This window comes from Arachis hypogaea, chromosome 7 (assembly GCF_003086295.3).
Source record: "Arachis hypogaea cultivar Tifrunner chromosome 7, arahy.Tifrunner.gnm2.J5K5, whole genome shotgun sequence".
In the NCBI taxonomy this organism is placed as follows: Eukaryota; Viridiplantae; Streptophyta; class Magnoliopsida; order Fabales; family Fabaceae; genus Arachis; species Arachis hypogaea.
This window is the reverse complement of record NC_092042.1, coordinates 55,851,634-55,864,561: the sequence shown is the minus strand read 5'-3', so window position 1 is coordinate 55,864,561 and position 12,928 is coordinate 55,851,634. Positions and strand designations below refer to the sequence as shown.

The 12,928-nt window shown below is 39.1% G+C and overlaps 1 non-coding gene across 1 annotated transcript; it reads right to left on the bottom strand.

Moving 5' to 3' along the window:
* Positions 1-7,182: 7,182 nt before the first annotated feature.
* LOC112704509 (small nucleolar RNA R71) lies at positions 7,183-7,290 on the bottom strand. Its single transcript, XR_003155132.1, has one exon. It is a non-coding gene; the product is annotated as a small nucleolar RNA R71 (small nucleolar RNA).
* Positions 7,291-12,928: the final 5,638 nt, after the last annotated feature.

The following is a 12,928-nucleotide window of genomic DNA, read 5'->3' as shown; positions in this document are numbered from 1 at the left end:
GATCACTGATGGACCACCCCAAGAGCTGTCTTGTGTGTCCTTAGCACTTGAATTAGTGCTTCCTCTTCCTGTGGCTCTAAGGTAGAGCTTATGATTACAGGGAAGGTATCACCTTCTCCCAGAAATACATATTTCAGGGATGGTGGTAATGGTTTGAGTTCGGGTTTTGGAGGTTTCTCCTCTTCCTGAGGGATTTTCAGAGGTTCTATTATTTTCTTTGATTCCTCCAAATCAGGCTTAACATCTTTAAAGATGTCCTCTAGCTCTGATTCGAGATTCTCAGCCATATTGACCTCTTTTACCAGAGAGTCAATAATATCAACACTCATGCAGTCATTTGGGGTGTTTGGATGTTGCATGGCTTTGACAACATTCAACTTGAACTCATCCTCATTGACTCTCAAGGTTACTTCCCCTTTTTGGACGTCAATGAGGGTTCGGCCAATTGCTAGGAAAGGTCTTCCTAGAATGAGAGTTGCACTCTTGTGCTCCTCCATTTCCAGCACCACAAAGGCAGTAGGAAAGGCAAATGGCCCTACCTTGACAATCATGTCTTCAATCACGCCTGATGGGTATTTAATGGAGCCATCAGCAAGTTGAAGACAGATCCTGGTTGGTTTGATTTCTTTAGTCAAACCAAGCTTTCTGATAGTAGATGCAGGTATTAGATTGATACTTGCCCCAAGATCACATAAAGCTTGCTTGGTACAAGTACCCTCTAATGTACATGGTATCATAAAGCTCACGGGATCTTTAAGCTTCTTAGGTAAGCTTTTCAGAATGACTGCACTGCATTCTTCAGTGAGGTAGACTTTTTCAGTTTCCCTCCAATCCTTCTTATGACTTAAGATCTCTTTCATGAACTTAGCATAAGAGGGTATTTGCTCAAGTGCTTCTGCAAACGGAATCTTTATTTCAAGAGTCCTGAGATAGTCTGCAAAGCGAGCAAATTGCTTATCTTGTTCCGCTTGGCGGAGTTTTTGAGGATAAGGCATTTTAGCTTTATATTCCTCAACCTTAGTTGCTGCAGGTTTATTACCTACAGAAGTGGGTTGGGAAGCCTTTTTAGAAAGGTTGTTATCAGCACTTGTATGTGACTGATCCCCCACTGGCGTTTGAATGCCAGGTGTGGAAGCTGGAGTGGCGTTAGACGCCACCTCCTTATTTGTTACTGGCATCTGAACGCCAGAACTGCGCTCCCTGTGGGCGTTCAACGCCGGATTCATGCTTGTTTCTGGCGTTGAACGCCAGGAATGAGCATGGTCTGGGCGTTCAGCGCCAGTATTGTTCCTTTCTGGGCTCTGATTGTCCTCAGAGGGATTTTGATTGGCCATTTGTTCATTTCTTGGCTTCCTGCTGCTTTGAAGTGAGGTATTTAATGTTTTCCCACTTCTTAACTGAACTGCTTGGCATTCTTCTGCTATTTGTTTTGACAGTTGCTTTTCTGTTTGCTTTAACTGTACTTCCATATTCCTGTTAGCCATTCTTGTTTCCTGTAGTATTTCTTTGAATTCGGCTAGCTGCTGGGTTAGAAAGTCTAATTGCTGATTGAATTCATTAGCCTGATCCACAGGACTGAGTTCATCAGTTACTGCTTTAGCTTCTTCTTTCATGGAAGGTTCACTACTTAGGTACATATGCTGATTTCTGGCAACTGTATCAATAAGCTCTTGAGCTTCTTCAATTATTTTTCTCATATGTATAGATCCACCAGCTGAGTGGTCTAGAGAAATCTGAGCTTTTTCTGTAAGCCCATAGTAGAAGATGTCTAATTGCACCCACTCTGAAAACATTTCAGAGGGGCATTTTCTTAGCATCTCTCTGTATCTCTCCCAGGCATCATAAAAGGATTCATTATCTCCTTGTTTGAAGCCTTGGATGCTTAGCCTTAGCTGTGTCATCCGTTTTGGAGGGAAATAGTGATTCAGGAATTTTTCTGACAGCTGTTTCCATGTTTTTATGCTGTTCTAAGGCTGATCATTTAACCACCTCTTAGCTTGATCTTTTACAGCAAATGGAAACAGTAATAATCTGTAGACATCCTGATCTACTTCCTTATCATGTACTGTGTCAGCAATTTGTAAAAATTGTGCCAGAAACTCTGTAGGTTCTTCCTGTGGAAGACCAGAATACTGGCAGTTTTGCTGCACCATGATAATGAGCTGAGGATTCAACTCAAAGCTACTAACTCCATTGGAGGGTATACAGATACTACTCCCATATGAAGCAGTAGTGGGGTTAGCATATGACCCCAGAGTCCTCTTGGACTGTTCATTCCCACTTAGTTCCATAATGGAATAAAGGAGATGATATGTATGTTAATATTATTTATTTTATAAAAATTTATTTTATAAAATAAAATAAAAACGAAATAAATAAAAGAAATTGAAAATATTTTGAAATTGAAATCTAAACTTTTATATAAAATTTTCGAAAATGTAGTTTAAAATTAGTTAGGAAAGATTTTTTTTTTGAATTTTGAATTTTTTGATGAAAGAGAAAAACACACAAAAGACACAAGACTTAAAATTTTTAGATCCAATGCTCCTTATTTTCGAAAATTTTTGGAGGGAAAACACCAAGGAACACCAAACTTAAAAATTTTAAGATTAAAACGCAAGAAAGACTCAAGAACACCTTGAAGAACAAAAGAAAGAACACCAAACTTAAAATTTTTTAGAAAACCAAGATAAATTTTTGAAAATTAAAGAAAAATTAACAAGGAAACACCAAACTTAGAGTTTGGCACAAGATTCAATCAAGGAAAAATTATTTTTGAAAAAGATTCCAAAGAAGATACCCAATTATCAAGAACAACTACTAAAGCTCCAGCCAATTGGGCAGCAACGTCAGTGTTGATTTTAAAGATGTATTATATTTATGGATAAAAGTATAAAATTTTTGAAAGTTAATGTTTTGAAAAAGTACAAGAAAAACAAGAAAGGACACAAAACAAGAAAAAAACTCAAGATCAAACAAGCAAGATAAACAAGAACAACTTGAAGATCAATGAAGAACAAAGAACACAAGTTCGAAAATTTAAAGAAAAATATAAAATGTGCAATTAACACCAAACTTAGAACAAGACACTAAACTCACGAAAATTAACAATTAATTAAGAAAAATAATATTTTTGAAAAGAAATTTTTGAAAAGAAACTATCCTATCAGAATTTAATGACTCCATAACAACAAAAATAAATTATTCCTAATCTAAGAAATAAAATAAACCTTTAGTTTGTTCAAACTCGAACAATCCCCGGCAACGGCGCCAAAAACTTGGTGCACGAAATTGCAATAACACTTTTTGCAATCCGTACAACTAACCAGCAAGTGCACTGGGTCGTCCAAGTAGTACCTTACGTGAGTAAGGGTCGAATCCCATGGAGATTGTTGGTTTGAAGCAAGCTATGTTTATCTTATTATTCTTAGTCAGGATGCCAACAACAGTGTTTTTCAAGTTCAGTGAAGAAAGGGGAAAGGGCATAAAATAAATACTTGTTATGCAGTAATGGAGAATATGTTGGAGTTTTGGAGATGCTTTGTCTTGATTTATTCCTGTAATGTAATATTCCATCCATGGAAAAGTGCAAAGTTCCCTCCATGGCAAGCTGTATGTAGGGTGTCACCGTTGTCAATGGCTACTTCCCATCCTCTCAGTGAAAATGGGCCAAATGCTCTGTCACAGCACGGCTAATCATCTGTCGGTCCTCAATCAGGTTGAAATAGAATCCAATGATTCTTTTGCGTCTGTCACTAACGCCCAGCCTTCAGGAGTTTGAAGCTCATCACAGTCATTCAATCACGAAATCCTACTCGGAATACCACGGACAAGGTTTAGACTTTCCGAATTCTCATGAATGACGCCATCAATCTAGCTTATACCACGAAGATTCTGATTAAAGAATCTAAGAGAAGCTCATTCAATCTGATGTAGAATGGAGGTGGTTGTCAGACACACGTTCATGGATTGAGGAAGGTGATGAGTGTCACGGATCATCACCTTCTTCATAGTTAAGCGCGAATGACCATCTTAGATAGGAACACACACGTTTGAATGGAGAAATAGAAACAATTGCATTAATTCATCGAGACGCTGTAGAGCTCCTCACCCCCAACAATGGAGTTTAGAGACTCATGCCATCAAAGTGTATAAAATTCAGATCTGAAAATGTCATGAGGTACAAGATAAGTCTCTAAAAGTTGTTTAAATAGTAAACTAGTAACCTAGGTTTACAGAATATGAGTAAACTAAGATAATTGGTGCAGAAATCCACTTATGGGACCCACTTGGTGTGTGCTGGGGCTGAGACTAACGCTTTTCACGTGCTTGGGCTGTTTCTGGAGTTGAACGCCAGGTTGTGACGTGTTTTGGGCGCTGAACTCCAACTTGTAACCTGTTTCTGGCGCTGGACGCCAGACAGCAGCATGAACGCCAGTTTACGTCATCTATCTTCGTGCAAAGTATGAACTATTATATATTGCTGGAAAGCTCTAGATGTCTACTTTCCAACCCAATTGAGAGCGCGTCAATTAGACTCTTATAGCTCTAAAAAATTCATTCCAAGTGCAGGAAGGTCAGGATCCAACAGCATCAGCAGTCCTTTTTCAGCCTAACTCAGATTTTTGCTCAGCTCCCTCAATTTCAGCCAGAAAATACCTGAAAGCATAGAAAAACACACAAACTCATAGTAAAGTCCAGAAATATGATTTTTGCCTAAAAACTAATAATATTCTACTAAAAACTAACTAAAATGTGCTAAAATCTACATGAAATTACCCCCAAAAAAGCGTATAAAATATCCGCTCATCAATAGGCTTTTTGTCCAAATTCTTTTAACGCATTTAGTTGCAGGAGTCTCCTTTCACCAACAGCTTTTATATAAAAATTCAAGAATCTTGTAGTCCAGAATGCTTTGCGTTCCAATTCTACTGGTAAATGGCAAGACTTACCATAAACTAATTGGTATGGAGACATGCCAATTAGTTCCTGAAAGCTATTCTATAGGCCTATAAGGCATCATCTAGCTTTTTAGACCAATCTTTCCTGGAGGTTTCAACAGTCTTCTCAAGAATTCTCTTGAGCTTCTTATTAGAAATTTTAGCTTGTCCACTTGTTTAGGGGTGGTATTGTATAGCAATTCTGTGTTTCACCCCATATCTGTGAAGGATGACTTCAAGTTATTTATTACAAAAGTGGCTCTCTCCATCATGAATCAAAGATCTAGGCACACCAAATCTACTGCATATATTCTTCCACAAGATATTCAAGACCACCTTAGCATTATTTGTGATTGAAGGGATTACCTTAACCCACTTTGAAATATAATCCACAGCTACTAGAATATAATTGTATGAGTATGAGCATGGGAATGGTCCCATGAGATCAATGATCCATACATCAAATAACTCCACTTCTAGTATATAGTTCTGTGGCATTTCATTTTTTAAGGCAAGTTTCCTGCTCTTTCACATTGATCACACCTTCTCACAAACTCTCTTGCATATTTAAAGATGGATGGCCAAAAGAAGTCACATTGAAGCACTTTTGATGCTGTTCTTTCTCCCCCAAAGTGACCTCCGTACTCAGATCCATGACAATGCCATAGCACCTCTTGAGGCTCCTCATAAGATATGCATCTCCTTATCATTCCATCAGAACATCTCTTGAATAAATAAGGCTCATCCCAAAGAAAGTACTTAGCATCATGAATTATTTTCTTGGTTTGTTGCTTAATAAATTCTTGTTGGATGATCCTTGCTGTCTTATAGTTTGCAATGTCAACAAACTATGGTGTATTTTGAATCACAAAGAGATGTTCATCAGGGAAGCTTTCATTCAAAAGAACTTGTGAATCTTGGTTTTCTTCAAGTGTGAGTTGTAACGACCCAATTTTCGGCAGGTCCGGATCATTTCCAATCGTCAGGTGTTACTTTTTAGTAACCCTATACCCTTCTAGACTCTTTAATGTTTGAGCCTTTCCTACTAACGAAACCACATGTATTAGCTTATTTTTATCATATGCTTTTCTTAATAAATCCGTTAGCAACAGCCAAACACATTCTCAGAGATATACAGTATAAAATTAAATACCAAACTAACAATAAAGCCAAATAGCAACAAGATAACAAAAAAAACCTTCATACATATATACCTCTAGTTAGTTCATACAAACTTGACATGCATATATATATATATATATATAGACTTATATACAACTGACCACTTTCTAGATACCTGGTTCATATAAAAAACTCCTAAGCTGGTACCTAGACTAACAAAAGAAAAGAAAAAATATCAAGTCCTACCCCTCAAAGATGCTACAAAAGTGAGAGAAATCAAAGTCTAAGGAATAAAGACCATCTATCCTATAGTCTTTTCACCATCGGGCATAAGTCTGCAGGCATCATCTTAAGACTAGTCTCAAGCATCTCCTGTAGGGTATGATAACACATGCTCTTCTGGTACCCCTTTTAGTATATCTCCAGTGGCAGTAGTCAAATCGAAATCCTCCATCTGTGGAGAAAAGGGAAAAAGATTGGGTGAGAACTAATATGGTTCCCAGTAAGGTAACACATCAAGGACTCTCTATACTGTGACATAGAAGATTCCATACTTTCTTTGTTTTCTTCTCTTTCATATGAGTAGGAACAAAGATAAAGGAATTCTTGTTGAAGCTGATCCTGAATCTGAAAGGACTCTGAAGAGGAAGCTAGGAGAAGCTAAAGCACAACTCTCTGGAGAGGACCTGATAGAAATCTTCGAAAAAGAAAAAGACATGGCAACCGAAAATAACACCAATGCCAACAATGCAAGGAAGGTGCTTGGTGACTTTACTGCACCAACTCCCAACTTCTATGGGAGAAGCATCTCTATTCCTGCCATTGGAGCAAGCAACTTTGAGCTTAAGCCTCAATTAGTTTCTTTGATGCAACAGAATTGCAAGTTTCATGGACTTCCATTGGAAGATCCTCATCGGTTCTTGGCTGAATTTTTGCAAATCTGTGACATTGTTAAGACCAATGGAGTTGATCCCGAGGTCTACAGACTTCTGCTTTCCCTTTTGCTGTAAGAGACAGAGCTAGTATATGGTTGAACTCACAACCTAGAGACAGCCTAAACTCTCGAGAGAAGCTAGTCAATGCCTTCTTAGCTAAATTCTTTCCACCTCAAAAGATGAGTAAGCTTAGAGTGAAAGTTCGAACCTTCAAACAGAAGGAAGGAGAATCCCTCTATGAAGCTTGGGAAAGATACAAGCAATTGATCAAAATGTGTCCTTCTAACATGCTTTCAGAATGGAGCATCATAGGTATCTTCTATGATGGTCTGTCTGAGTTATCCAAGATGTCATTGGACCATTCTGCAGGCGGATCTATTCATCTGAAGAAAAACGCCTGCAGAAGCCCAGGAAATCATTGAAATGGTTGTAAATAACCAGTTCATGTACATTTCTGAAAGAAATCCTATGAACAATGGGACAACTCAGAAAAAAAGGAGTTCTTGAGATTGATACTCTTAATGCCATATTGGCTCAGAATAAAATATTGACCCAGGAAGTCGATATAATTTCTCAGAATCTGACTGGATTGCAAGCTGCATCTGGCAATGCTAAAGAAGCCTCCTCTGAAGGAGAAGCTTATGACCTTGAGAATCCTGCAATGAAAGAGGTGAATTACATAGGAGAACCCTATGAAAACACCTACAATTCTTCATGGAGGAATCACCCAAATTTCTCATGGAAGGATCAACAGAAGCCTCAATAATGCTTCAATAACAATAATGGTGGGAGAAACAGATTTGGCAATAGCAAACCTTTTCCATCATCTTCTCAGCAACAGACAGAGAATTCTGAGCAGAGCCTTTCTGGCTTAGCAACCATAGTCTCTGATCTATCTAAGACCACACTAAGTTTCATGAATGAAACAAGATCCTCTATTAGAAATTTGGAGGCACAAGTGGGTCAGCTGAGTAAAAGAGTTACTAAAACTCCTCCTAGCACTCTCCCAAGTAATACAGAAGAGAATCCAAAAAGAGAGTGCAAGGCCATAACCATGACCAACATGGCCGAACCTGTAGAGGAGGGAAAGACAGTGATTCCCAGCGAGGAAGACCTCATGGGACATCCACTGACCACTAGGGAGTTCTCTCCTGAGAAACCAAAGGAATCTGAGGCTCATCTAGAGACCATAGAGATTTCACTAAACTTCCTATTACCATTCATGAGCTCTGAAGAATATTCTTCTTCTAAAAAAGATGAAGTTACCACTGAAGAGCAAATTGCTCAGTATCTAAGAGCAATCATGAAGCTGAATGCCAAATTATTTGATAATGAAACTTGGGAGGATGAACCTCCATTGCTCATTAATGAACTAAACACCTTGGCTCGGCTGAAGATACCTCAAAAGAAACTGGATCCCGGAAGGTTCTTAATACCTTGCACCCTTGGCACCATGACCTTTGAGAAGGCTCTATGTGACCTAGGGTCAAGTGTAAACCTCATGCCACTCTCTGTAATGGAGAAACTAGGGATCTTTGATGTATAAGCTACAAGAATCTCACTAGAGATGGCAGACAATTCAAGGAAACAGGCTTATGGACTTGTAGAGGATGTCTTAATGAAGGTTGAGGGCCTTTACATCCCTGTTGACTTCATAATCCTAGACACTGAGAAGGATGAGGATGAATCCATCATCTTAGGCAGACCCTTCCTAGCCACAGCAAAAGCTGTGATTGATGTTGACAGAGGAGAGTTGGTCCTTCAAGTGAATGAGAACTACCTTGTGTTTAAGGCTCAATGATCTCCTTCTGTACACATGGAGAAGAAGCATGAAAAGCTTCTCTCAATACAGAGTCAACCAGTTTGGTGTTGGGAGGCCCCAACCTTGCTCTGAATATCTGTGAAGCTCCATGAGAGCTCACTATCAAGCTATTGACATTAAAGAAGTGCTTATTGGAAGGCAACCCAATTTTTATTTTATGATAATTTTCTATTTTCCATTGTTATTTTATGTTTTCTTTAGGTTGATGATCATGTGGAGTCACAAAAACAACTACAAAAATAAAAACAAACTCAAAAACAGCATTAAAAATAGCACACCCTGGAGGAGGAACTTACTGGTGAAACGCCAGTAAGGGTAGCAAAATGGGTGTTAAACGGCCAGTCTGGCACCATTCTTAGTGTTTAACGCCAGAAAAAGGCACCAGACTGGCATTTAACGCCAGAAAAGGGCACCAAGTTGGCGTTCAACGCCAAAAAGGGAAGAAAAGCTGGCGTTAAACACCAGAAATGGGCAGCAATCTGGCGTTTAACGCCAGGATTAGCACTCAGAGGGCGTTTCCACGCCAAAATGGTGCATGGATGAGAAATTCTTGACACCTCAAGATCTGTGGACCCCACAGGATCCCCACCTACCTCAACTCACTCTCTCTCTTCTTCACACATTCCAATAACACCCTTTCCCAAATACCCTTCACCACTCACATCCACTCACCCTTCCCCAAAAACCCCACCTACCCCACCTTTCAAAATTCAATAACTTTCCCTCCCAAACCCAACCCCTAATACATGAACCCTACCCCTCTCTCCACTCCTATATAAACCCTTCATCCCTCCTTCATTTTCACACATCATAAACACTTCTTTCCACCCTTGGCCGAACCACTCAAACCTTTCCATCCCCTCCATTTTCTTCTTCTTCTCCTCCCTTCTTTCTTTTTTTTTTTCTCGAGGATGATCAAACATTTTAAGTTTTGTGTGGAAAAAGCGTTGCTTTTTATTTTTTCATAACCATTTATGGCACCTAAGGCCGGAGAAACCTCTAGAAAAAGGAAAGGGATGGCAAAAGCTTCCACCCCTGAGTCATGGGAGATGGAGAGATTCATCTCAAAGGTCTATCAAGATCACTTCTATGAAGTTGTGGCCAAGAAGAAGGTGATCCCTGAGGTCCCTTTCATGCTCAAAAGGAATGAGTATCCAGAGATCTGACATGAGATCTGAAGAAGAGGTTGGGAAGTTCTCACCAACCCCATTCAACAAGTCAGAATCTTAATGGTTCAAGAGTTCTATGCTAACGCATGGATCACCAAGAACCATTATCAAAGTGTGAACCCGAACCCAAAGAATTGGCTTACCATGGTTCGGGGGAAATACTTAGATTTTAGTCTGGAGAATGTAAGGTTGGCATTCAACTTGCCAATGATGCAAAGAGATGCACACCCCCACACTAGAAGGGTCAACTTTGATCAAAGGTTGGACCAAGTCCTCATGGACATATGTGTGAAAGGAGCTCAGTGGAAAAGAGACTCCAAAGGCAAGGCAGTTCAATTGAGAATGCATGACCTTAAACCCATGGCTAGAGGATGGTTGGAATTCATCCAACGCTCCATCATTCCTACTAGCAACTGATCCGAAGTGACTGTAGATCGGGCTATCATGAACCATAGCATCATGAGTGGAGAGGAAGTGGAAGTTCATGAGATCATACCTCTAGAACTGTACAAAGTGGCTGACAAGCCCTCCACTTTGGCAAGGTTAGCCTTCCCTCATCTCATCTATCACCTATGCAATTTAGCTGGAATTGTCAGACATCCTCATTGAAGAGGACAAGCCCATTACTAAGAAGAGGATGGAGCAAATAAGAGAGCCCGCTCATGGACCTCAACAAGAGCATGAGGAAGTCCCTCATCAAGAACTCCCTAAGATGCCTTAAGGGATGCATATTCCTCCACACAACTATTGGGAGCAACTCAAAACCTCTTTGGGAGATTTGAGTTCCAATATGAAGCAACTAAGGATGGAGCACCAAGAGCACTCCATTATCCTCCTTGAAATTAGAGAGGATCAAATAGCCATGAGGGAAGAGCAACAAAAATAAGGAAGAGACATAAAGGAGCTCATGCGTTCCATTGGATCTTCAAGAAGAACTAGCCGCCATCACTAAGGTGGACCCGTTCTTTGATTTTCTTGTTCTTATCTTTCTGTTTTTCGATTTTTATGCTTTGTGTGTCATCTATGTTTGTGTCTTCATTACATGATCATTAGTGTCTAGTGTCTATGTCTTAAAACTATGAATAATTCCATGAATCCTTCACCATTCTTAAATGAAAATGTGCCTAATTACAAAAGAACAAAAACTACTTGGATTTCAAATTTTATCTTGAAATTAGTTTAATTATTTTTATGTGGTGGCAATACTTTTTGTTTTCTGAATGAATGCTTGAACAGTGCATATTTTTTATAGTGAAGTTTATGAATATTAAAATTGTTGGCTCTTGAAAGAATGATGAACAAAGAGAAATGTTGTTGATAATCTGAAAAATCATGAAATTGATTATTGAAGCAAGAAAAAGCAGTGAAAAAAATATGGCGAAAAAAAAAAGAGAGAGAAGAAAGAAAAAGCAAGCAGAAAAAGCCAATAGCCCTTTAAACCAAAAGGTAAGGGTAAAGAGGATCCAAGGCTTTGAGCATTAATGGATAGGAGGGCCTAAAGGAATAAAATCCTGGCCTAAGCGGCTGAATCAAGCTGCCCCTAACCATGTGCTTGTGTCATGAACGTCCAAGTGAAAAGCTTGAGACAAGTGGCTAAAGTCGTGATCCAAAGCAGAAAGAGTGTGCTTAAGAACTCTGGACACCTCTAACTGGGGACTTTAGCAAAGATGAGTCACAAGCCACCTTGATGAGGAGCTCCCCATAAGTCCAACTTAAGGACAATAAATAAAAGTGCTAGGTGGGAGACACCCCACCATGGTAACATCTTTTCATTTTCTCTTTTGTAAATAGTGTAGAATCTAGTTGATTTCATATTTTGTTTAGTTAGTTGAGTATATTTGGTAGTTTAGTATGTTAAATAAGGTTTTATGTTGTTTTGGTAGTTGTTTGGAGGTTTGGAATGCTTGGATTGGTGCAAAAACATAGCAAAAAAAAATTTGAAAAACAAAGCACCATCCACGCGTATGCGCACTGCACGCATACGCGTGCATCAAGCGTTTTCGACCATCCACGCGCATGTGTACATGGCGCGTACGCGTGGATTGAGAAGTTCCACATTCCATACATTTTCCAGAGAGTTGTGCCTACGCCGCGCCAACATTGTGCCTTTGGCATAACCCCACTCGCGCACGCGTACATGACGCGTACGCACCACTCTCGAAATAAGCCATCGGTGCGCGTACGCGTGGATGCCCTTCCTTCAATCCACTTCTTTTCCTCTCCTCTTTCCATTTCTTTTTTCCTCCTTTCTTCTTTCCCTCTTCTACCCTTCATCCAACACTTCCAAACACCATGGATAACTATTTATTTTAGTTAGTTAATTAGTTAGTTAGTTAGTTTGTTAGATAGCTTTAATTTAGTTTTCATTTTATTTTCTCCATTTTCATTATAAGTGTTGGCTTATTGATCATGTTTACTACACATTGTTGCCTCTTATTGCCTAAATGCTATTTTAGCATGAATATTTTTAGATAATCTTTGTTGGATTCTATGATTGAGGTTATATTTTGCTACTTGGTTTTGAGTTCTTCATGCTTACCTTTTAAGAATACCAAGTGATGAGAATTGCCTTCGAGCTTGTAACTCTTTTTGAATTGCATGTTGTAGCTAGCCACCATGTGATTTGAGCCTTATTCTGTGATTAGGCAATTTCTTGATGGATGATAATGTGCATTTACCTTAATGTATTGTATTTCATGATCATATGCATCCATATACTTTAGCTTGAATGCTTTCATGCTTCTTTAATGCTTGCTTTACCTTACAAGTTCACTTAAAGCATCTCAAGCATACTAGAATGAGTAAAGTGCATGCTTCTTTTGTGACATAGCTTTTTATGCTAATGTGTGTTCTAAACCGCGCAATTTAGAATTCACACACCTATTTGTCATCAATGTCACACTAATTCACTCACTCATTTCTGGTGATCTACCTCATTCC